The sequence below is a fragment of the Notothenia coriiceps genome, unplaced genomic scaffold (assembly GCF_000735185.1).
Source record: "Notothenia coriiceps isolate Sejong01 unplaced genomic scaffold, NC01 NC01_scaffold00037434, whole genome shotgun sequence".
Classification (NCBI taxonomy): domain Eukaryota; kingdom Metazoa; phylum Chordata; class Actinopteri; order Perciformes; family Nototheniidae; genus Notothenia; species Notothenia coriiceps.
The window spans coordinates 1-4,819 of NW_011370135.1; positions in this window are offsets into that span (position 1 = coordinate 1).

Below are 4,819 nucleotides of genomic sequence, written 5' to 3' on the forward strand. Positions count from 1 at the left end.
ACACACACACACACAATGGCAGATGCAAGTATCAGCGAGAGCAGCAGCGCATTTGCAACTTGGAAATATAACCACTATTTTTCAGTCAGACAACTCACGTGTTCCAGTTTAACAATGTTTATTTAGAAGCAGCATATAGTTGAGTTTGGCGACTTAGGCTCGGGCATCATCACTCCACAAATATACATAGCACGATGAGTGAATGATCAAATAACTAACCCCCCGAGCCTACAGGTGGAAGCTGGGGTGGAAGCTGGGGTGGTGGTGGGGCAGGCAAGCAGCAGCGACGTAAAGGTAGCTGCGGCAATAGCAGCAGCAAGCAATGCATGGAGAGAGAACTGGCAGGTTAAATAGAGCGTCATATTAAGGAGACTCTGTTTGGTTGGTTGTAGAGTGGCAAGGGCGTTATGTATGAATGGAGCATAAGTGCTCGAGTTGACCTTCTGAACTAGCTCGCAGGCTTCGCCCCATTTATGGGGATAAAGGACGCAAAAAATATTACGGTCAAATGTAAACTGTGTGCAGGACAGAAAGCATTGTCCACTTGATTGTTGAGGCTACAATAAAGATGCCTTTCAACATGTCTAAACATATATTTTGTGTTTTATTGTTCCACTACATTTCATAATGATAATTGCTACAATGATGGGGAGTTGTCTTTTTCTCTTACTGTGCCACAGAACAACACAAAAACTTGTATTTTTATTGTTATTATTTTTAAAGTAAAGTAAAGTAACTTTTTACTAGTTACTTTTATAATTTAGTAACTAATAAAGTAACTAGAGCAGTAACTATAACTATTACTAGTTACTTTTTTAAAGTAACTTGCCCAACACTGAATATGTAATAAATTCCACATTGTTGGTAAAATAATATTTTACATCTATGTAGTCTGTGTGTGAGTGTGAGTGTGAGTGTGAGTGTGTGTGTGTGTGTGTGTGTGTGTGTGTGTGTGTGTGTGTGTGTGTGTGTGCTGGCGTGCTCAGCCCGTAATAGTGTTCACTGGAGTCCATTGTGATGCCACTGTGTGTGTGTTGTTTTGCCACACACACACAGTGGCATCACAAAACACACACATGTCTGGTTAATGTGTCAATTTAAGAGTATGTTAGGTGGGGGACAGCACCCTGGGACTATAGACACTCCTGCCTGGCCCTGTCCAACGATAACTGAATCCACCAACCACCACTTTTTAATCTCACTTATTATCATAACTTGTATAAAAACTAAAGTGTTAAACGTTTAATTTGGCTTAATGCCCTTGAGTATTTCTCAGCCCGTTGCAATACCTCTTTGCCAAACAACAAAAAAGGGGGCGGGGTTAATAGGTTTGTCTGCGAAATGTACCTTTTATGATTCAATCAAATGTAGATGAACGAATGATTTATATGTGTACACATCACTTAAATTATTCAATAAATCCTTTGTACTAAAGTATTAAAAAAGTAAAAGTTACATTTTTAATATAAAGGATTTGCAGTGGCCAATTGTTTTCATTGCATTTACTTGTAACTCTCTGATTGTAGAACCACGCAAAAACTGACAACAAATCTTTGCTGAGCCTACAAATAATCATAAATAAATAACATAATGAAAATAAATATATTGCAATACTCAAAACAGCAGCATCCAACAGGCTCTAATCCTACATGTCACTGCATGGACGCACGTTCCGTAGCGCGGAGATCATCATATCATTCTGTCTTGTATTACTTAACAACAACAAAAACGCCGGCTCCCGTCGTTCACTTAAAAGAGCCGGCTCTTTGAGCCGACTAGTTCGCGACCGACACATCACTATTGCAAATACATTTTTTAACCGAAGACGGACATGGATATGAGCCATGTGATTTGCAATATCGCAATAGGCTATGTCGTATCGCAATACTTAGCATTACGTAGAATCGCAATACTATCATATCGTGGTTAAGTATCGTGATAGTATCGTATCGTGGGGAGACTGGTGATTCCCAGGCAGACACTGAAAACTCTTAACAAGAACTTGAATAACTCCAATAATTCCCAAAATAGCAAACTAATCTTTACATTGCGCTTTACTCAGTTCAAACTGATAGAAAATTACAACTTAGAGTTTGGACACATATTCTTTCTATTTTACATTCCTTCTTAATAGTAATGAATTTAAAATAAACATCTTTATTATTATCTGCTCCTGTATGGATCATGGTGTCCCTCACCTCGACCGCTGGGCAGGTTTACCTGTGAAGCAGGGGAAAACAAACTTTAGCAACACATACAGTATTATCGTGGCACTAATAGCTCACAGAAACATAGGGAGGCAAACGTGCAACATGTAAAGGACAAGCATACATCCAAATTAAAAACAAGTTGCTAATATTTTCTGTGAGTAAAGCAACCATGTTGTGTGTTCCTCTCTGTGGAGCCATTTCAACAACATTGTGACAAATAACAGCTGTCTCCCACCCTCATCATACTGCACCTGTTTCCTCCCGTGAAACCAGACACACCTTTATATCATTGTTAGAAGTTCTCTACTGCACACATAGGAGGCACGCGTTTGTACAGTTACTTGCTTTAATTTGAGTTCTTATCCATAAATAACAACATTACTGTATTCATGTTGGTAGAAAATGAACATTAAAGGAACCTGCTTTTAGTCCTTCTACTCTTGTTAGCATTATTACTGCAATGTATTTCAAGTAATTGTATCATAAACAAATCCTAAAAAGAAGAAGAAGAAGGCATTAGTTGCTTCACAACATTAAAACAAATAAGCTTAATGCAAAAAAGTAAACATAATCATATTTATAAGCCCCTCAACTATACACAAAAAAACTACATTTTAAAACGTTAATATCCGCTTACATAAATTGTAAATAAAGCAGTTTTACCCAAAAGGAAGTCATGTTTCTCTGCAGACCTGGTCTCTCCTGAAAGCCTCTTCACTGTCTCTGATGCTCAGCTTATGACAGCCTCAGAGGTCTGTAAGAGGCATAAAAGGGACAATAGGATTGTTACTGCTTAGCCAAATACTGATGGTCTGATATCATGGCTAAATTGGACAGTGAATTTGTCTTTAAGCCACATATCGAGGCACAATGCCTGCTGGGTTGAAAGTATGACTAATCCATACATAACACTGAAAGCAGCTGGTATGCAGGCATGCTGCTTTACTGGATGAGAGGAGCCAAAGGATAACGCAACTCTCATCCAGAGCTGTTTGTGTCTGTACAAGAATTCAGTGACCTCTCTTCTTTCCCCAGAAGACCTCAGCTTAGTGTTTGATATCTTTACTGACTGATGTGAGGGGAAAATGCGCTCGAATCGCTTGACACTCATATTTCCTTTCTGGTCTATGCCAAGCCACCCTAAACTCGTGTTTAATCCTCAACAGCTGAAACACAGTCTCTCTGCATTAGGTAATGGAAGGGCAGCTCGCCCAGCACAAAATATCCTGGAGTGACACAGAACAGGGTACAGCATTGAAAACCTATGGACATGTGTCATGGAAACAATATTTCTGATTCTGAACTTGTCTTTTTGTGGCAGAGACAGAGTTGGACAAATGTAAATATTAACAAACTGAGATATGGGTTTTAAAAAAAATGTATGACACTCTTTATGATGCCATTTTTAAAGGATATTTTAAATGACATACTTTAGCATATAGTGCAGTATATATGACAATACAATACTGACTGACTATTAGGGGGCAGCAACAATCTGACACAGAACAATCAGGCTTAGAGCAGCTGTCTGACTGAACAATACCAAACTCATTATAACAAAACATGGATAATCTTTAGTATTTTATTGTTTCATGGCATTTCTTTAACATTTATGTATGGTTGTTTGGTTTTATTTAATGTGTATGCATGTGTGTATAGACAGAGAAATGTATAGTTTTTAGGTAACACTTTATATTAAGGTACACAAATTAACCATCAACTAGTCGTTAATTAACATGCATATTAGCAGTATAATGGCTCTTTATTAGTCATTATAAAACACTTATTAATGCCTTATTCTACATGACCATATTCTACAAGTAAAAAGCCATTAGTTGAGAGTTTGTCCTCAATAACCCTCTAATTAGTGCTTATTTATTGCAAGTAAGGAAGTTGTTGTACATGAGTTTTGGTCTTAATATGCGCTGCTCAATATGGGCCTAATAAGGCAGTAGTAGCACAAGAATACTAATTCTCCCATAATAACACATTGACCAAATATGATCTATTCTTATGGAACAAGACATTAAACCTATAATGTTAATTGTGTCTACAATAACTCAAAATTTATGGTATTTATATCTTATAATATGTTTTGGGGTATTGACAGTTCAGCTACCAAATCTGCCACTAATTTTCCCTATGCAACATGAAGAGTAAAAGGGTCAATTCCGTCGGAAAGCAATGACTGTAAATGTAAGCGTGAGCCTTACACTTAAACTGTAAGGATTAGTAACATGTATTTTGTTTATGTGATGACATGTGGAGATGTTTAAACTCAATGAGAAAATGTGTTAGCATTCGCGCTATTTTTTGCGATAGCATTCGCGCTAGCTTTAGCATACACGGTAGCGTTAGCCATAATAGCCTGTAAGCATAGATATAAACACTAGGTCGCTCATGGGAGATTTTCCAGCGTAGCGTGACTGGCCGCCATCTTGCAACAGTCAACAGTTACTCTGATTCGCGTTATGGTAGCTGTTGTAAGGTGAGTGATCTGCACAAAAATACTCTTAACTCACTGAAATCTTGACTGATTTACAAACGGTTTGGTTTATTATAAACATTATTAGCATGGCTATGATACAGGATGCTTGGACATGTTGAAA